The sequence below is a fragment of the Atractosteus spatula genome, chromosome 2, assembly GCF_055471065.1.
Source record: "Atractosteus spatula isolate fAtrSpa1 chromosome 2, fAtrSpa1.hap1, whole genome shotgun sequence".
NCBI lineage: Eukaryota > Metazoa > Chordata > Actinopteri > Semionotiformes > Lepisosteidae > Atractosteus > Atractosteus spatula.
The window spans coordinates 56,457,843-56,479,980 of record NC_142707.1 but is presented as its reverse complement, the minus strand read 5'-3'; positions in this window follow the sequence as shown (position 1 = coordinate 56,479,980).

Sequence of the window (22,138 nt, the reverse complement as noted above, 5' to 3'; positions counted from 1 at the left end):
CACAGAATGTACGAGTTGCGCACTACCTAGCTAGATTGTGTCACATGACACCAGGCAAGAGAGTCGGCCTTCTGTAAGCAGCGTACCAGTTGACCGTGGCTTTGGTGTTTTTATGTTTCGATGAGTGGTCATTTTGTGAGTTTTTTGTTACACAATTGTAATTGAGAGATGTTTAAATATGAGTAAAAAACATGAAGGACATGGAGCCTAGTTCTAAAGAGAAACTGAAACGCAAATACAGAAAATATGACGACAGTTTCTTGAATTTCGGTTTCACTTGCACAATTGTGGACACTGAAGAATGTCCTCAGTGTGTAGTGTGCCTTAAACTGTTGGCTGCTGAGAGCATGCTCCCCAATAAATTGAAACATCATTTGGAAACTGTTCGCAGTAGTTTGATAAGTAAACCTCGTGAGTATTTTTGTGCAAGTTTAATGAATGAACAGAAAGCTGCTTTTTCTAAGCAAACTACAGTCCCCAGCAAAGTTCTTTTTTCATCATACAAAGTAGCGTACCGAGTAGCACAAAGCAAAAAACCTCAACCTCAAACCTCATACTATTGGGAGTACCAAGGAAACAGAGCTCCATGAATTCTGCCTCCCTTTGCAATATCCTGCCTTTGTGAAGCTGGGTTTTCAGCACTTGTGGTTATCAGATCAAGAGTCAATGTTGAGAAGGAGATGCACGTTGCCATTTCAAAAATACTACCCAGTATTTTTGGTGAATTATGTTAACATAATTTATTAAACAAGCCCACCTACCCATTAAGAGGCACAAACAAAAAGACATTGTATTTCTCCCTCTTTTTTAAAAAACATTGATGTTAGATTTTTACATTTTTATTTAGTCATTATAATATTTTATGTTTTTATTTTGGCCCATTATTTCCTTTTCAAATATAATCTTTTGTAAAATATCGCACCGCCATAGAACATATATTTGACTCAGGGGAGGCATGTGGAAAATTGGACAGGTCAAGGGAGGCATGGACCCAATAAGTTTGGGAACCCCTGCTTTACCAATTTGATTTACCAGTTAGAGTGGGTCCATCATACTGTGAGGGAACCTGTGCCAAAATGAGTGGATTGAAGAAGCAGAAAGTTGACAGTGAATGCACAGTGTGCATATAAAATTGCTAAACAAAGCAAGCCACTCTCTGAAGGGGAGCTTTTGAAGGAGTGTATGATAAAAACCGTAGATATTCTTTGTCCAGAGAGCAAGAACAAATTTTAGAAAGTAAATTTATCTCGCAGAACAGTTACCTGTTGGGTCGAAGTAATCGGTGCAGACTGGGCTTGTGAGTTGAATGTCAAGTTTTATTCAATTTATATTTTTTTATATTTAAAATATAAAATAATAAGCCTATGTTGGATTCTAAACTTATAAAGAGCATAGGCTATCTGTAACAGCAGCCTGAAGTGGCCCGGTATACAGTTTAAAAAGTTTTTGTGGCCCTTGGGACAAAAAAGTTTGCCCACCCCTGCCCTAGTTCCTTGTGCACACTATATCAAGGAGTAGAACAATTTGGAAATTGGATCCTTCTATCTGTATTATGTTCCTGTTATATATTAAAATGATTTATATTGAACCTGCATTGCTCAGATCCTTGATGCTAATGGAGGGTTGACACTTTTGCTGATGCAGTCAAATCCTTATTTTCTTACAGTTTTTTTACACGAAGGGTTTTAGAAATCTGGGACAATGTATCGTAATTTTTATTTTTGTTTTGTTTTTCAAGTTTAATGAATTTGTACATTTTCACCATATTGTCTTTAGCCTTATTCAGTGTCATCTTAACAAAAATGATCAGTAGTTGAAAGATTTACCCATTACCTACTGTACCTTCACACACAAGGAAACTGTATTGTACTGTATGAGCAATAGCTCTCTCTGTCCTCTGTTTCTTGGGCCCTTTAAGTATACGTTGGGACCCAAAGTAGGTCCTGAGCACCGTTCCTATGGGTTGCAGCATGAAGCAGATGCAGGCACAGTGAATGCACATCATTTCCTGCTCAAGTAGCTTATGCTCTTGTGTGTCACTTTGTAGAATGTGTGGGAGAACTGTAAGGTACCACACTTTACAGTGGAACCCCCTACCCCCTGAATAATTTCACAGCATCCCCCTCTCCACTCCAGAAATATGAGTTGTGAGAAGGGAATGAATTGGTTGCCCATGCCTTTACTGTTTGTGTTATAAAAGGAAAAAGTATGTTTATTATGACATACTGTGTAGGAGGACACAGTGTTTGCCTTTGGCTTCCTGCTGTTGTGTAAATGACAAAAAATTGCAGATATGAAATGGCAAAAAACCCCCAAAGACCTAGGTTGTTATAAAGCAGGCATTTGGGAACCAATGTTGTAAAGCAGACTGAAACAGAAGCTTTCCTACTAAGCCATGGCTTCCTTTCTGTGGGATAAATCAATATCCCAGAAGATAAACATGGATATGTAGAATGAAGAAAACATCAGGAGTTACCACACATAAGCAGACTAATTGATTTTGCTTAAAATAAATATGCTTCCGAGTCCTGAGGAATTATATTGTTGCTTGGGGGTATACAGGCATGCCATGGCTCAACCAGTCAATATTGAGTGATAAATTCTGTTTCGAGCAGAGAATGAACAAGCCCACCACGCATGTACAGTACAGTACATTAATTTGACATCCTAAACAGATTACATTTTCTTCTGAGTAAAATTGTTACAATGGAAACTTGAGTGTGCATTGCTGCTTTCTTTTGTTCCATATATACATACAGTGCATAAATATATAAAAGTTATGGGATAAAAATAAGGGTTTAAATGAAGCTCATGAAGTACAGTAGATGTCAGAAAAAATCTTGAAGTGTTGTGTATTTTATTTTTGACTTGGTCACACAGGAGTTAAATTTAAGTTGACATTCCGTTTGGAAATCCCAAAGCACAGTACAATACATTCATTAATTTTCTAACCTCTTTCTCCAATTCATGGTCACAGGGAGCCTATCACAGGATGCAACAGGTGCAGGGCAGGCTACAACCTGAACAAAACATCAGTCCATGTTGTGTCCAGTCTGTGTCCAGGGTACACACAGATTCAAACACTCACACTTTGGGCCACTTTTCCCAGAATGGGAAAGCTACCAATATGTTTTTGATTATGTTAACTCACAATAACACATGTACAACATACAGTACAAACTCTTGCAAGGTAGCAATAAATTCATTGACATAGAGCGGAGCAGTGGCTCTGTGGCTAAGGATCCATGCCTGTGGCTGGAAGGTTGCCAGTTCAAATCCTGTGGCTAGCAGAGGAATCCTACTCCGTTCGGCTCCTGAAGAGGGCCCTTAACCCCAACTGCTCCAGGGGTGCTGTACAATGGCTGACCCTGTGCTCTGACCTCAAGCTTCTCTCTGTCTGTGTGTCTCATGGAGAGCAAGTTGGGGTATACAAAAAAGATCAATTCCTAATGTGAGAAATTGTATATGGCTAATAAGGTGATCTTATCTTATATAGAATGCACTCCCAACCACAGGGAGGCTTACACTGGAAAGCCTCACTTTGAAACAGCCAAGGCGGTGTTCAAAGTAAATTATTTCTGATAATGATGGCTTTTAATGATGACTTTAATTTGTGAGATGTGTTTGGTTGCCATTCCTCCTGTTGAGCACCGATGACAAAAAGTAGTGAAATGTGGTGAGAGGCACTGTTTTTTATTTGGCAAACTGATCCACCTGACAGTTCTGTAATCTTTAAGAGAGAAAAAAATGTCTGGGATAACCTACTGCATCAGTGTAAGAGGAGTCAAAGTATTAAAATAAGGAGGAGTTAGTATTTAAATAAAGACAGATACAGAGAGGGGCTTTTCATATTTAAAAAGCTGGTTTAACGGAGCTGCTAAAGTTACTCATCCAAATATGTAAAAGAAATAAAACGTTGAACAGATATTTTTATTTCACGGCTTGCAAGGCATGGCTGCATAATGAAAATAGATGGCTAGTTATACAGCAAATATCCTAAAAAAGAGTTACTTCAAATAAAATATACACTATTTGCCCAATGCCTAGTGTTTTCTATGTTGCTATTACAGGAAAATCTCTACAGGATACAGTCTAAGATCAGTGCTTCAAAAACTGACCATGGTTGCATATTTCTGTATTGTCAAACCCTGTGGTTATCAACTAAACACTGGACACTTTTTCAGATCACCACTCCTAACAGAGCCGCATTGTTTGTTAAAGGTTATAATCAGTGTCCTGTAGAGATGTCTTGTTTCTTCCTGAAATACAGCTCAATTACAGCCCCTGTTAGAAGGGGAGTGATGTGAGATACTGTTTGTATTTGGAAGTCCTGGATCCTGGAACTGATGACAAGAAACACTTGATAAATAAAATCAATATGTAGCATACTCTGGCCACCGTCTACAGCATTATATCACAGAGCCATTAAACATTTAGGAATGTTATTGAATCCTTCACAATTCAAGGTTTATTACAGCTCATTAAATTACCCCGTGTATTTAAAACTTTGCCCTTCCCTTTTCTAGGCAACTAAAACCTAAAAGGCTATTCAGAATAGGGCATCATTTAAAAAAAATATATGTTCAGCTTATAACATAGATGCAATGTTTGCCAAATATTCCGGGGGTAGCACCATTTTGTCAAAATGATAAACGGACAAATTGTGACAAATTTCTCAAGGTCTTCCCGTTAATTCATGCATTATTTCAAAAAGAGATGCACCAGAGAACAAAACAAGTGAATTATCTTTACATTCTAATATAATTAATGTAATGTTTAATAAATTATTAAAAAACAATTATAATTTTCTCCTAGGGACAAACCTCAATAGTCAGCATTGGAGTCATTGAAAAATTCCCATAAAGGTTACATGATACAAATAAAATGGAGAACAAGCAATTTTTGTATATGGAGCGCTACAGTGCCCAGACCAGTGGACTAAAATACCTTTGTTTTTTGCTTACAAAGATGAATTATTTTCATATACAATACAGTAATAAAGCACATCAACAGAATCAAAACTGAGGTATTCACAAACCCTTTTTACAAGTGTTTTAATTATACTGTGCAAAAGAAAAAAAAATGTGATTGAAATGTTTTAATTGGACAAAACCACATTGTAGGTAACACTACTGGTAGGTTTATGAACAAGGACAGCACTTCTCTTAAAGTTAGTGTGTGTCTGATTTGAATTTAGAATATTCTGGAACATGTCACATTTTACTTTCCACAAAGTTCTGGATCATAAGTATAGAGTGACACAGTGTGTATATTCCAGAATTACAGGAAGGTTTTTTTTAATTACAAAATTATCAAAGCACTAAGAGTTACCAGAATATTTACCCTTAAATACTCCAATTCATACATTCAATTCTAAATCACATTTGAGAGAACAAAATGCTATGTCTCTTTCCTGCACCACCACATAAAGGCCTCAGAAAGATTTAGCTAATTTAATGACAACCTAAATTATAAAGTGAAGCAAAAACTAGAACTCTGTACGCCCAGGACCTGGCTTTGTGAACACCTGCATCTCGTTTATCAAATTGCAAAATGAACACAAAAGTAAAGAAAATTAGCACATACCTAGTGCGGGTACAAACATTTTAAGGAAATACTGTGCAAAGTCTACAACATATATCCTCCCAAGTCAGGGAGGTTTTTTTGCAATGTCCACTCTTAACTAATGATTAGCTATTCTTGGCAGAAGAACACATTTCTGATGGCAAATAAATACACCAGCAGACTGCATTAGTCTAATTGAAGTAGTGAGCTGGGTCAGTGTGTGAGTTGCAAAACTAACCTCTACTTGTATGACTTATTGTCTCCTAAATTTTACTTTGGAAAAACAATTTAAGATCAGGTCACTTCATTGGCCATATACAATTTCTTGCATTAGGAATTTGTCTTTTTGCAGACTGTAACTTGCTCTCCATGAGACACACAGAGGGGTAGAGAAGCTTGGGGTCAGACATTTACATGGCACCCCTGGAGCAGTTGGGGTTAAAGGCCTTGCTCGGGGGCCCAAGGGAGTATTATACAGCCACTACTGGTGTATTGCTGTAAATGGAAATACACACAGATAAATATTCTGAAAATACTCAACAATAAATTAACCTTTTTTAACGTGATTTAATGTTTGAGTTGTAAATTCTTGTAGAGGTTCTGATTTTCACTTCATGATATTTTTTGGCAGGCAATACTCCATTTTTGATTTTGATTATTTCCTTTTGGTTCGGCACGAAGAGCTGTGCATGCCCAGTTAGATTTTATGGAATTAAATATTAAACAACTTCATTGACAAGGTCACAAATGGACAAGCAAATTAAGTGTGAGTTTTTATGAAGTAGTGTTTGGACACTCACTCCCCTAGTGTAAAGCCTGCAAAAATGAAAAAAAGGCACCCTGGCTTCGCTCCAGTCTTTGTGGTTGATAACTGTTTCAACATGACCTGCCAAGGAAAAAAACCAAAAAACGTATCACTGAATGAAATACAAAAATTCAGATAATAGTTCTCACCCCAGGCTGGAAACCTTCTGCTGAATAATTTAAAACAGTACTTATGTTCTACATATAGGGCTCTGTACAGTCTGTTTAAATCGTTCCTGTCAGCTCCAGTACTTAAAAGTACTTTGCAACTGCTTACGTTTTTTTGCAGCTTTTCATTTTGCATGACTTTTTGATTCTGCGAATATTCTCAATGTACCCACTAGCTATTTTATTTCTCCAAACAGAATTGCCAGTGGGTACATTGGGGATATTCACAGAATCTTTCATCAGAAAGGCTCAGCTTTGGACTACCACATGAATTAATAATAACTTCAAAAAAACAGTGCATAAAAAAGTCTTATATGAAGTCTTTGATTTTTGTGTGTAAAACTATATATCCTATAGGCATTTCCCTTAATTTGTAAAGAACGAATGAAATTTAGAGATTATTTATAAATAAATAACAGATCACACACTTTGCAGATCTGAATGGTCTCACTGGTCACACTGACATGATTAGTGGTTAGAGAATATGGGGATCCTTTTTACAACTCATGAGAAACCACTGCACTCCCATGTGCCTCATTTCCTTGGCCACGCTGGCAGAGCATGGTACAAAGTGAAAGCATTCTTAGCCTGAATCGGACTGAAGGTTCCTGGGGAGCGCTCCTGTTTTTGTATTTCATGCAGAATCCTCACAACATGTCCCTCACAACATGTACTGTAACTGTAACTTACCCATTTTTTTCCTTAAAAAGAGTCAGTCTTGGGGAGGTGAGGACGGCTATACTTTTTACTGCTCATGAGGAAGAATTTCAAAAATCTTCCAAGCGTAAATCACATTTTCTCCAATCTTTAAACATTGCGTTCATCATGAAATGTGTTAACCAAGTCATTGCTGTGGAAACCATCCAGGTCAACAATGATATGAGCCTACAGGGATACATGAAGATTCATTTTAGAATATATGTCTAAATGCAGGACGCTTTAGTGATCGGAAACAAATCCCATAGCCTCATTGTTAAAGATATGTGTGATATTTGAAGTATTGTAACAGCTTGATGGCAAACAAATGAAGAAGCTGGCCTTCTCTTGTTTCCAACCTTTCTCGTGTTCTAATATTATTAAAATAACAGATTAAATTGTATCTATATACAGTATGACTGTTAATCTTAACATAGTCACTTAACTGTTTTATTAAGTCACAAAAACAAGAGTGGTACATTAATAAATATGTCACACTGAGTAGTATGATTCATAGTACACTGTGGGGTTTACTGCTGTGAAAATGAATATATATATATATATTTTATTTAAATAGATTTGCCTGTAGAGAAAGTGCTATATAAAGTACCTAATAATGTACTTTGCCTGTTGTGTCATCTGCAGGTCTGAGGTGGGAAAATCACAAAAAATATTTTGAAATATTAGTGTTACCCTTGACCCTTATACATGAAGATATCTTAAATTCAAGCCAGTGTATTTGGTTTGCCTACTGTATGTGCCATATTATTCAGAAATTTTGTTATATTATTATATTATATATTTAATAGTATATAATTCAGTCTCAAATCAAAACACATTGCTTTCATTCTCATAATATACTAATGCCTCCTCTTTGGGGAACACAGCGACAGCCAATTTACAGTACATAGTTGAGATTAGATACAAAATGAAATATAAACTCTCCAAGGTTTCTTTAGAAATACATACTTCTCAAACATTTAATGTTAATCAACAATACTATAGCTGAAGAAATTACAGACAACATGACTGCTGAAATTGGACATGGCATATTGTGTTATGTTGGAAGAGAACAGCTGCCATTCTGATTTAACATTCTCTGTTTAAAGAAAACTTGATTAGTCCTCGCAAAAATCAATATCCCAGGACCATACCTCATTACCTTCCAGGCTATGGCATCAATAAGATCACCAACCTGCATGTTCTTTGTATAATCATCTTGTGTTTTATGCTTTGCCCTTCCAATCTTTGTCAATCACATTATGTTCATGAAGCATACGTCCTAATTGAGTAATCCAAATTAATTTTTATGGTGTGCTCCTACAAAAATGCACCATCGGCCTTTACAAATTATAGAGTAAAATGGCTAAAGAAACACAAAAGTGTGCCCCCTGTGTTCAGTGCAAAGACATTCTGGTAGGTTAATTGAGTTTTGTCCCTATTGTGAGAGTGTGTTTTTATCTGACAGTACCCCGTGACCACAATCTAATCCAGGGGGTAACTTTCGGAGAAAATAACTCAAAATCTCTAGAATGTCTGAGGCTCCCACAAAACCATCCTTGACCTCTTGTTGTGGACACGGTACATTAGGTTTGACTCTTTTCGCCAGGAGGCCTATGGGCCTGGATGAATAGTTTACAGTGCTGCTTCTTCTCTTCTACAGCCTCATTTTATGAAAGCTCTCTTCAAAGAGTCACCATTGCAGTCAGGTCAAAAATAATATCGACACCGGAGATTTTATCACAGGACCTGCAATGCCATCCAGTTCTTGGACAAATATTTAACTGCTTAGGAACAACTAAAAGCTCTCTTAGACCCTGCTCCAATTATATTTGCTGTTACTCCCATTTTGAACATTTTCATATCAATATAGCAAAGAAAATTAAGCCCGTTTATAATAATTATACTGTTTACCACATCACAGAACACCTTAATCTGTTAAAAGCCTGTGAAAGCCTTGTAATATTTTGCAATAAAATTCTTTTGATCTGCTTCAGAAGCCTCAATTTTGACCAATTGGTTTTATCTTTTCTTTCACCTGAGATAAGCTTGCTTTAATTTAGTGGTGAATCACTCATTTTAAATTATTTTTTTTCTAAAGTAGTTTAAATGCCTTTTATGGTAAACTCCTTCATTAAACACAGTAAATTACATGAGTGGCTTTGCTTCATATCTGTGGTTATGGTTTTTTTTAATGGTTTTTAAGCTTTATTTTATCAAACTTAGCATTTTTTGTCTTTGGAAAACAGTGTCGCAAATATTATAATGACAATAATGACCATCCTGTCTGACTCCGATGTTAACAATTGCATTGTATAAACCTGGGTTTATGCATATTCATGAAGAATACTGTGTGAAAGCTAGAACATGTTAATCAGCCCATATTGTTAGTGGCTTTCAGACATTCATATGGAAACCCAATGAGGCATAAAGACAACTGTAATTAAGTACTGTAGCTCACTAGTTTAATCCTGAAAACATCTCAATTGCAGAAGGAAATACTGTCCATTGTAATGCCAATAAAATATACTACCTACAGTTTTTAATTTTTATTACACTAGTAATTATTTTTCAGTGCAACGGTAAGAGGCTAGGAACTCTCAGTCTGCACACACTCATATTCATGGCTGCAGGAATTGCAATATGAAAGGAATAAGCAACCACTAGGTAAAGATTTATTTTAATGGAGAAGTGAAGCTTTAATAAAACACCATATCATAATGATCAAGATGATTTATAGATTAATATAAATATCTGAGTTCTAGCATGGACAATATTTTAGTACAATGTTATTCAGAAGCATAAGGAAAATTCTTAATTTTCTTTTAGAATTTCACATATATTTAGTATATATTCAAGAAAACCATAATAACAAGTAATGATCTATGCATTCAAAAATCCAAATTAAATAAAGAAAAGAAGATTGCTTTAGATACTGAGTTATAACTAATTAACACCATGTTTGGTGCAATAAAAACTTGTAATTCTCTATGCTGATGCTTTCTCTTTTGCCATTTTTACCAGCATTAGTATTGGTTCTTTAATTTCCCACTTAAACACGGCTCAGAACAAAAAAAAAATTCAGTTGTTGCAAATTCCTATAAAATACTCACAACCACATCACACCTGTTGGCATTGCCCACATTTTGAATACAGCCTGTGCATGCTTACTCATGTGAAATGTCTTCATTCTACGCTCTGGGTCATATCAAAACATTGAAGTGGGTTCCGTGGGAATATGTAAGTCTGTATTTGATTGCCTGCATCATTTCATTATATCTGACTTTCCAGGTGAAGGAAGTATCTTCAAAATAAATGTACTTTGAAAGCAGCAAAAATTGATTATGATGAGGAGAGTGAATTTCCTAATTTGGATTTCTTGTGCTGCTCTGAGGGGATTTGATCACAGTCGCTAGCAGGTTGAGAGCACACACTGTGTGTGTTAATTATGAAAAAACACATACAAAAAAGGCTTTTGAAACTCCATGCAACCATACTATTTGATGCATAGAAACTATCCCAAAATAAACTGTAGCCTCATTTATGGATGTGACAGTGGTGCAGTGGTTAGCATTGCTGCCCTGGCTCCAATTCCTAGGGTGCTATCTTTGGGGAGTTTGAAAATTCTCCCCGTGTTCTTGTGTGTTTACTCTGGGTGATCTGGTTTCCTCCCACAGTCCAAGGCCATACTGATAGGTTAATTAACTGGGAAAATTGGCCCTGGTGTGAGTGTGTGCCATGTGATGGGCTAGCCAGCCTGTTATTCAGGGTGCACCCTGCCTTGCTTGCCTGGATAGTTAATCTGGCTCTCCCGTGACCCTGGAATGGATAAAGTGGTTAGAAAACGGATGAGTGGATAGTCTCATTTGTGAAACAGTATAGTATCGTTCTCTTTAGGGATCTACAATTTCAGAAGAATGCATGCAGTTGAATACATTCAACTCTAAAACCACAGGAGAGGGGAGAAAAGGATGTTAATTAAATTATGTTCAAAAAATTAATGTTCAATCGATTTTGGTCGCAGTACTATTCAACATATGGTAGACATTTTTCAGTAGACTTGAGAAATATACTTAATAATTCCTTAACATAAAAGTACAGTATGTGTCACTTTCAGTGTCTTAATTACAAAGAGAAATGGCTCAAGCGTAAATTATTTCAGGTATAAAATTATTAAATTATTATTCATATTACAACATAGGTCTGCAAAGAGCAAACAGAGTTTACAATCATGTTTTACTTGGACCTTTCAGTTCAGGTCAGAGATTACTAAGAATCCCTGCAGATTCATATCTTTTAATTGATTTTTAGGGTTCATTGACATTAATGCTGTGTTTAATCTCTTTAAATGACAGTGCTCCTGCTGTGGCAGTCAGTGCTTCACTGAATGTAATCTGTATGTGTTACAATACAGACTGTGTCTTTCTGCATCCTATGGAAATTCCCAAATAGTTTTTCTGAACTCTTAAAGTATTTGACAATCCATTAGTCCCCATTAGAATACTTAAAACTGAAGTGGGAAGTGTTTAGTGTACTGCACACTAAACATTAGGTTTGGACATAGTGACACAGGTGCCTTTTCTCCAAGGGTAAAATAATTGCCACATTACCAACTTTTGAAATTTGTTCAGTCATCAATTGCTATGGTTTTACAATTTTCATACCATTATTTTACCATTTGTATACCAGACTAGCATACAGTAACTCAATCATGCCATAATGAGAGAAAATAACTTGTTACCAAATCAATAAACATATCATACACTACAGTAGAGCAATAATAGGAGTATAGTAATATCATACTGAAAATACTGTACATTAAATCAGCCTAATATGAGGATGGAAAACATGGTTACAGGATAAATTTACCATACAAGTTTTCACTGCTAAACCTCTACAGCTGTGCTTTTTTTGTCCATTAAAGAGTAAAGTTATTAAAGTTATGGATGAAAATATATCCGGCAAATAAATCATGTTCAGTCTCCATGAAATAGGAGTACATTTAGATTCACCAAGCCTATAATAACCATTCATTGCTGATACATGATCTGAGTATAGGATTAATTAATATTTAACATATACAGTATTCCAAATAATACAAACCAAAATAAACTATATGATTTATTAGTAGTTCTACTGCATACTGTTAACTATTTTATTTAGTCAAACAGATGAAATTGTGGTATTTTAAGAGGGAACAACAGAGAACAGCCATATCACTGTGCAACTCACAACTGGCAACCCACTAAGGTGTGTGCCTGGTCAGTACCTGGATGGGAGACTTCCTGGGAAAAACTACGGTTGCTGCTGGAAGAGGTGTTAGTGGGGCCAGCAGGGGGCACTCACCCTGTGGTCCATGTGGGTCCTAATGCCCCACTATAGTGACGGGGACACTATACTGTAAACAGGTGCCGTCCTTCGGATGAGACATAAAACAGAGGTCCTGACTCTCTGTTGTCATTAAAAATCCCAGGGCATTTCTCGAAAAGAGTAGGGGTGTAACCCCGGTGTAACCCCAGTGTCCTGGCCAAATTTCCCATTGGCCCTTACCAATCATGGCCTCCTAATAATCCCCGTCTATGAATTGGCTTCATTACTCTGCTCTCCTCCCCACTGATAGCTGATGTGTGGTGAGCGTTCTGGCGCAATATGGCTGCCGTAGCATCATCCATATGGATGCTGCACATTGGTGGATGCTGCATAGCCCAACCTCTGCCATTTTCAAAAAACACTTACCTATGAAAAAATGTATTGAAAAGTAGCCTTGCTAATCCTTTCTCCAATATTTAATTTTTAGATTAGTGTACTATGTGTATCAATGTTTCACTCAGTACAAACCTTTTATGCCCTTGTGATGTTTTTAATTTTTAAGTTTTTAAAATTACTTTTGAAAATAATTGATATCTACAGTATAAGGGCCACTGTTACGAAGCAGCAAAGCGCTGCAGTCAGAGGCAGAGCAGCACAGACTGAATGTGTAAACTTAAGGCTGTAATGCGGCTGTGTGCTGAGGAGGGTTAGTGGCCAGAACGCAAGCACATGAGCTTGTGGGCATTTAGGTGCTATAGGTGTATTAATTAAAGGGGAAGCTCAGCCAGAACTCGCTGAGGACAGCCGAAGGTGCAGCAAGGGGAGCGAAGACTGAGTCGAGCAAAAAGGAAAGTTGGCTTCGAATAGGCTGCCCAAAGAAAACCACTTGGAGCGTTTCGGGTTCGGGAAGTGAAGCCTTCAACAGATCCCGGAGGAGAAGGAGGTACTGCCAGTCTGTGGTCAGACTGATGCAGGGAGCCGAAACGTTAATGAGGGATCAATGTCAGAGTGCTTCCATAGTGGCATCTGGGGAATAAATAGAGAACAGGTAATAGGATGGTTGGGTACCTGCTTTGTAGAAGAAGGACTGGACCAAGAGGCACCTGGCCCCAGTATTCAGCTCAGTGGGAGAGCCGCTATCCCTTTGTGAAATGTCATAGTCTCCCAGGGCAACAGAGAACTGTGAGCTGCCACTTGCCTGGACATAACAGGCAGCATTTAATCATGGGAAATAACCTATTTTAACCAGCCTTAAATTCTTGATTCTACGAGATATTGGTTGGTCCTACGTCTGATAACCATAAATTATTTTTTACTGTGATAAAATAGATCTGCTTATTGTATTCCCTATCCTGGCTTTCCAGTTAAGAATTTAAATGTAGAGAATCTATGTATGAACTCCTTCGACATTCCTGCTTTTGAGGGTCAATCTTCATGTGACAGGATATGAGCTCCACAGTGTCTCACAAAAAGGTATGCACTACCTAAAGGACCTGCACATATTTCCATCACTTCCAACTTGCAGGTATCTGTCTGAGAACGCTAATTGAGTATAGCCCACCCTTCCCAAGATCTGTTGCCTGGGGAAGTCCAGTCCAGATTAACACCGTAAACAAGGCTTGGCTATTGGCATCTAGATTACAGGGCCACAGAAACACTTGGAATCCTCACTGCTTTTTAAAATGTCAATTAGAAATTACTGTCTATGGCAGTACTTACCTCATTCCAGTATATGAAATCAACAAGCTGAAGTGAAGACAATTTCTTCATTTATTTGGCACCAGTTTCAAATTCCTTCAATTCCTAATCCTTTTAATGTACAGTTCCATTTTATGTCTCCTTCTTTACAATGTCATTCTGACATTGTCAAGGGCAAAACATTCACAATTAACAGGAAGTAACATTGAACAGAATTTCCTCATAACAGACTGTTCAGAGAGCCTTTAATCTCTGCAGGAAATCAGAGTACATGAATTTTCAGGTGACGATGGCCTTTGTCCAGGTCTAATCTTGAAACAGCTGTGTAAGAAATGTTAATAAGTGAGTGGGTAGGCAAATTCACAGTGACTGAATAGACCAGGTACTCTGTCAAAAACAAAACTTTCCTTTTTTACTGATTTACAATTACAACATAAAATGTCTTCTGTTCTTTGAGATCACATACTGTACATTGCTGCCTCAGGGAAAAACCTCCCAGGTTTATTTTGTAAGTAAAAATTAAAACTTCTTAAATTATCTTACAGGCACAAGCTAAAGTGATGAGACACCAACATAAAAGAAAGCAGAACCAAACACATCAAAACTGTGTCAGTCACAAAAGAAACAAGCAGAAAACTTTTATTTGGTTGTTTCACCTGAAACTAGCACAAAAAACACTTCTTAAAATATACAGCTTCTCTTTTAAGGTTTGTCCTTAATTAGCCGTTAATAATCTCGTTATTCACTGACATGTTATGTAAAGCTTACCAAGGTCCTGTTTTAACCTGCTGATGAAGATCATCCTGTTGCTGAATCTACATTTCCCCTAAGGGGGGATCCACCACCCCAATAACACCCCCTTCTGGTACAGTATGTTTGTGAGATGGCCCCAACATAAATTCTCAAAAAGTGAAATACATCCACTGTGTAATTCACTTATATCCGCCAGCATCTGACTGTTTCAGTGAGCCCAATTGAAAGCATTCTGCTTTTCTAATGCTGAAAATCTAGTATCCCACCAGAGACACATTGATGTCAAGATTTCATAGAGTTGGCAGTGTTTTCTAGTTTTCTGAAATGGCTTGAAGGCAAGATGTAGTGGGTTACTTCCATTTATGTTTTCCCTTATGAGTTAAAGAGATTCATGCTCTATCATTGCAGCTGTTGGTTTAGTGCTCTGGAGAATAAGGGGAAACAGTTTTGAGTTTCTACTGTTCTTTCATGATTAGTTACATTCTTGGGAGAACAGATTTCTTTGCTGTCACCTATGTCTGCAATTAGATATTTGAAAAACTTTGTGTTTTCTCTTACTTTTCATTGGACAATACATATCCTGCAAATATTTAAAAAAATGACTTTGCACCTACCCACTGTCCTGAGATTCCAAACAAATGTTTCCCAAAATCAGTCTGCTTTCATATCAGGTTTAAGTGATCAGGCATGTTTTAATTTTTTTTCCTTGGTTCATGTAGATACAGTATTTGACAATCAAAACAAAGAAAATAGATTAAAAGCAAAAAAAGTACATGTTCTTAGAACAGTGATTTTAGAGCTTGAACCATTTTAGATATTTCGAATTTTTGAAATAATATTTCCAGCTTTTGATTTCTGTTGTACATGTATCATGTATGAGTTTTACATAATTGTAATAATGCTTACATAATTGTAATAATGTGGGTTGGCATCTATATAATCAAACTATGACATCTATAAGAAACAGAATGAAGCATCCAACTTACAACAGTCTGTTTTTTTAAGACAGAAACATATTTTGAATGTTCTACTACACAACGTTTTTATTTCAGTAGCGGTCAAATTCTAGTACCAATAAAACAAGCTGAAAAGGAGCAAATACTTTGGTGTTAACACACCTGGCTGAGCAAATGACAGTGCTGACTGAAGATCAGCTCTGTCACAACACCCTTCACTTATGAGGAATAAGCCAGGGAGGCAGCTGCGACAATGACGTTGGTGTGCTAGAAAATCTGTATACAGAGTTGTGAGCAGGGAGGGTGTATTCATAAGTAGGGGGAGGAGACACATTAGAATTTTACCTCCACCCGAACTTCTGTTAAATAACAGCATTAGTTCTGAAATATGCAGAAGAAATTTGAATTAATAATAATTTAACAAGAATGGACGGTATGCTGGCATTGCAAGTAGCACTGCTGCCTTATAAGTGCAGGATCTTGGACTAAGCTGCTTACTGTAAGAGCTTTGCATGCTCTCCCTTTGTTTATGCGGGTTTTCTTCATGTGCTTCATTTTCATCCCTCTTCTTAAAGAAATGCTGAGGAGTAAATTGTTGTGCTTAATTGCCCATTTCATGTAACGAAAGAAAGTGGTTTCTGCCTCATTTATGTGCTCTGTCTGAAGTAGTTCAGTTTCAGTGCTGACCCTCCAGAATAGCAGTTATAGGGTTCAGGCAAAGAAGCCAAAAGCATTTTACTGTAAACATCAAATGTAATGTAAAACTTTTCATTGCTTATTAGAATATAACTTGGTTTGCCTGACAATACTAGCTGTTGATCACTGTGTCAAGAATGTCATCTACCTAATATCAAGTAAAGAATAAATGTGCAAACAACTAAATAACACCATAATTCGACCACGGCTGTAATCTCTGTGCCTTTTCTGCTTAGTATTTACATTTAAATTAAACTTGCCTTCAGGAAAAAAGTAATTTTATGGAATGTTGTTGCCTGGTGAAGAGATTGATACACAAGTGCTTTAGCCCCTATCAGGTGTCACATAAGTACAGCAAACAAGTTTACCAAGATTACATTTCCTTCCATAGTCACATTCATATTTTATTTGGCATTTGGTACTTATAGTAAGGTTTCTGTTTCAGTACACATTTTGTTGTTAGTTACTGTACATAAACAGGATCAGAGTCTTTTCATAATGCACAATGTTGTTTACTAGTTTACCCACCTTCACACTACGCAGTTTTGTCTTACGTGTCTGTTCAAGTATTTTTCTAATACTCAAGCATTTTCTGCAGTTTGGAGGCTGGAGTCAGAATTTACTGCAGCACTCTGGTTCCGTCATCAATTCTACTGTGTTTAATAGTCACCATGTGTTTTAGTTCATGTTAAATTTGCATTTCTTTGGGAGATGGCATTTCTAATAAGAGAGACCGTTAAAGTGACACGTTAAAAAAGTGACATCAACCATACAAGTCCTAAACCAAAAAATATATATTTTTTACACTACATTTCCATTGGATTTTAGTTGGCAGAGATACAGTGACTAAACTGTTTCGCTGTAAGTCAAGGAGGAGTAAACTGCACAGATAATCTAAGATAATCCAGGTGCAAGATAATGTTAATTTACGTTTTTTAACCTTTTGTAATGTGTTAATTTAAAGTGCTCCTGTACAGAAAATAATATTTAAAAAAGACAGAGAACACCATATTTTACTAAGGGACAACACTAAAGAGTCTAGCTGGCTTCAGATAAAATTCACATAACACTTTTCTAAATTGTCTCAAAAAGTAAAATTATTAACATTTAAACTGAGCACAGTTATCCCTCTATTGCATTTCCTAATGTTCTGGTAACACAACAATTCCCTGGTTTTGGGACTTATGGAGGGACAATCACAAACACATATCTCTGGAATATGGTCCTTGCAAATTCATAATATTTAACTAATAAACATTGAAATGAACAAAGAAGTAATGGCTGTGTAACGAAGGTGTTCTTTCCGGACCCTATGCAGACAACACAATCCGGGGTAGAGTGAGGAAAACACGGGGGGGAAAAGCATGCAGGAGTCGGGAATGAAAACAGGGGGCGTGTCCTAGGTGCGCTGGTGTTCTGGGGGGTGAATCCAAGGCAAACTGTCCAAAAGGGAGTTCAAAGGGAAATAAAAGACGAGGCAAATGTCCAGAGCCGGGCTGTCCAACAGAGACGAAGACAAACGGGATTAAAAACCGGACCGGGATCCGGGGGAAAAGGGGGGAACGGGACCAGGCGCTACAGGTCCCGGACTCGCCTGGTACAGGAACCAATGCAGAGCCCGAAACAGAGTGAGCGTCTGGCTTTTAAGGAGGACTGGATAGGAGGCTGGAATAGGGAGCACGTGCACAAAATCAACTCAGAAGTGAAAGAGCCGGAGCGTCCTTAAGGGGGAGGGACTACAATTGTGACAGGCTGTTCTACTAATGTTTCCTCCTTGCAGTCAATCAATAATGTAAATTTCTGAAAGGACTAAGGTTCCCATTTATTTCATTTTAGAAGTATGTTTTGTACCATTCCCGTTTTAAAGCGTTACATCATTTGCAGCCATATCTGTTTTCCACTTGAATTTATGCAATGAAATGCTCAAGATCACAAAGTCACAATGAACCAATTAGGACAGCCTTTTTGAACTTTAGAATCTTCATCTTTTAAATAAAACATGCATTCTTTTTAATCTTCAGGGTATGAGATCTCAATAACTTGCATTATGTAGCTGTCTGAAATGCTTTTTTATTGGTCATGTCTTTAAAACATATATGAATCGTAACATTATGTAAAAGGTTTGGCTCTGTCCATACAATGTAACTTGAGAAATATTTTATAGTAGTTAACATTAATGAGATTGATGAAGGTTTGATAAGTCAATTCATATCACCAATGATGAGAACAACTAACACCTCCTTCATCTGATATAGTACATGATAAGCTTTCTACAGACTAGTTAATTGTCATCTGCAACCCCATTTTTTAGTTAGCACAATTCCTTTCAAGTTAAACCCATTATATTATAATTATTTTCAGTGCCTTTTATCTAGCTGTAATGGCAGGATAATAATTGTAATTAGCTTTCATGACATGGCATTTGAAGATAAGTGCTTAAAACATTTGTTCTTTGGTATGGCATTTATTAGTCCATAAAAAGCATTCTGTATCTCTCTCATTTAATACAGATATGTTGATACATATGGCCATGACACTAGCTTCACATCCTCCTTTAGTATATATCCTTTTTTAATTTTGGACTTTGTCAGAGTGAAATGCAATTTTTTTCAAATTAAGGTGCATAACAAAGATATTTGAAGCACTACCTTGAGACTTTGTATCCCTTAGATACAGTTAATTAGTAGTACTATTATACTGTACATGCCTTCCTGTTTATTTGTGCTTTCAGGTTTGTATCTATACTTAAAAAAGCATTAATTAAATTCACATCTATGAAATAGCTGACAAGTCAATTTACAATGTACTTTCAAGTATACTATTATGTTTAAATGAAATTCATCTTGCAGAGGACAAGCAGTACAGATTATGGAATTAATTATTTTAAAAATCCTTAACCAATCTCTAAATAGGTTTCCCTAGTCTTCCAGAGCAGCTGATAGCATTTACTTTAGTTTCAAATGTTTTGGCATTTGAATAGGAGAGAATTAGGCTATCTATTCTGGTTGGTAACCAGGCAACCACGTACAGCGTACTAAATTTAGGAACTGGGATGTGAGGAAAAGAAGCAAAGAAAAACTCAGAATACAAAAACAAAAAAATATCCCATTGTTAAAGAATGCTTTTATCCAGTTTAGCTATTTTAAATTGAGATTTCTTTATAATGAGATATTAAATTGTGACTATAATAGAAAAGAAAGAAATGTGTTTGACTGCCTGCTCAAAAGATGGGACCAGTATTTAAAAACACTGAACCATAATATCACTTTGAAAATATCTCAGTTCCAAATAAAAATATCAATGGTGTTAATTGTATAGATTTACTTATGCCTCCAATGACAATATAGGAACAAAATAACACTTTATCAGAATACGTTACAAAATAATAAAAGCTTTGCTTAGAACAATCATATTTGTAAATAACTAAATTCTAGAAACTAATTAAATAAATTCTAGAAAATGTGAGGATCACATTTATAGTATTCATAGCATTAAGGATTCCTTTAAAAAATCCCCAAAAACATATCTGCCATAATATTCTGCCTTTTAGAAGTGCAAAGGAAACCTTCAGAAATATACAGAAGCTACCGCATTCCATTGGTGCTTCCCTACCACCCTAACACCCTTTCTATCCCCACGACCATTAATGAAAACTTCCCCATTTTACAGGATGATACCTCCACTGGTATCTTTTTTTCTGATCATCTCTTATCACTGACCACCTAATCTGTGTAACCTTCTTGTTCACTGCTCCCTTGACCACCTTCAGCAATATCCACACCAGGCACTTTCTGGTGTGGAAAGGGGAAACAGGACTGCATCACCTGTAAATATATATTCAACACCATGCACATTCAAGGTCCCTCTGGACTTCCGGATCACTCAGATAATATCCTGTATTTCCAGCAATCTTATTTACTGCATCTCTCACAGAAAATGCCCAGCTATTTACTGTACATTGGTGAGACAGGAAGGAGACTGGGAGACCATTTCAGGGACCATGTCAGGGCTGTGAGGATCAAAGATCTCTCCAAATCCATAGTTTCCCATTTCACCTCTAACGGCCATGATCATACTGATCCCTCTATCTGTGTTCTCACAGATGGAACTCCTATAGCAGAAAGACATCCAAAACAAAAATTATCCTAAAACACCTCCCTTGACTTCACATCACTTGAGTGCTGATTCTGCTTCTCTCCTGCTTCCTGCCTCCTCTCCTCTCCCGGCTTTTGTTCTCCCATGATTTAGCTACTGTCAGTTTTCCTCTCTAATACCCGAAGAAGGCTCCACAGCCAAAATATCATGTTTCTTTTCTTCTCTTTTCAGCATGGAATAAACCTTTTCTTGTTCCGAAGCTACCAAATATCTCCTATTTTGTTGTTGTGTTCAAAGAGGTAACAAAAAGGAAGATATTCAATAGTAGCATGCATAACCATGGTTAAGGACAGACAGCTATTTGAACACTGCAATCAGATGCTCATTGACCTCCACAAGTTGGCTATAAAAGCCAACTTGTGGAGGTCAATGAGCATCTGTCAATGAGCTGAATCTACCACTTTCAACTGCTCATTATTAAGAAATTAATCCTGGTGGATTACTGGCAACCCTACAAGACACATGACACACATGTATCTCCTCACCATGGGCTGTGAGATAGTGTAAGTAGCTTGGAAGACAACTATAAATGCAAAGGCAACACCTGGAGATCCCCAATGCACACTGGCATCTTCAGTGTCCAAAGCATCGAAAAGCTACCATTCGGTATTGCCTGTATAAACAGGACATTCATGACTGGGTTGTAAGGAAAAAGCCTCTTCTGAGGTGAACTTCAAAACGAGGTGACTCAATTTGCCAAAGTACATCTTAATCTATGGATTCTGGCGCACTTGAAAGACAGAGGGATTCGTGAACTTGTACCCAGACATTTTGATAAAAAAACACCTGGTGTCCTCTGCAAAGAGGGCTAACAAGAGAGCTTGCAAATGGAAATCAAAAAGGGGCTAGAGTGTGTTTGTAGGAATGGTGAAAGAGCCTCCTTCAGACATTCAGCAAACTCAGCGCAGTGTAATCCATGTATTTCGCATTAATGAAAAACTAAGTCAATTTAAGTATATCATGAGCACAATTAGAAATGTATTTATTTTTAATTAACACACATATTCCAATTCTTTAGCATGTGAATCAAAAAACAACAAATTATCTGCTGGGGCTTTTTTATTATTTTTTCCTTCACAAGCTGTAACTGCCAGTAAATCTGTGGAGACTATGAAGTTCTACAGTTCTTACATGCTTTAAAAATAAATTCAAATCATAAGTAAATGCACTTGGAAATCATACTGGATATGGATTTCCCTGTGGGAAAGTCACCCATCTTAATGAATTTATTATGGAGTGGGCAGTTTGTATAATTTAATCTTCATGTGTCACTGTGATTAAAGGAAAGAAGACATTAAAGAGACTACATTGTGTATTGTTCCTAATGATGATGCTGC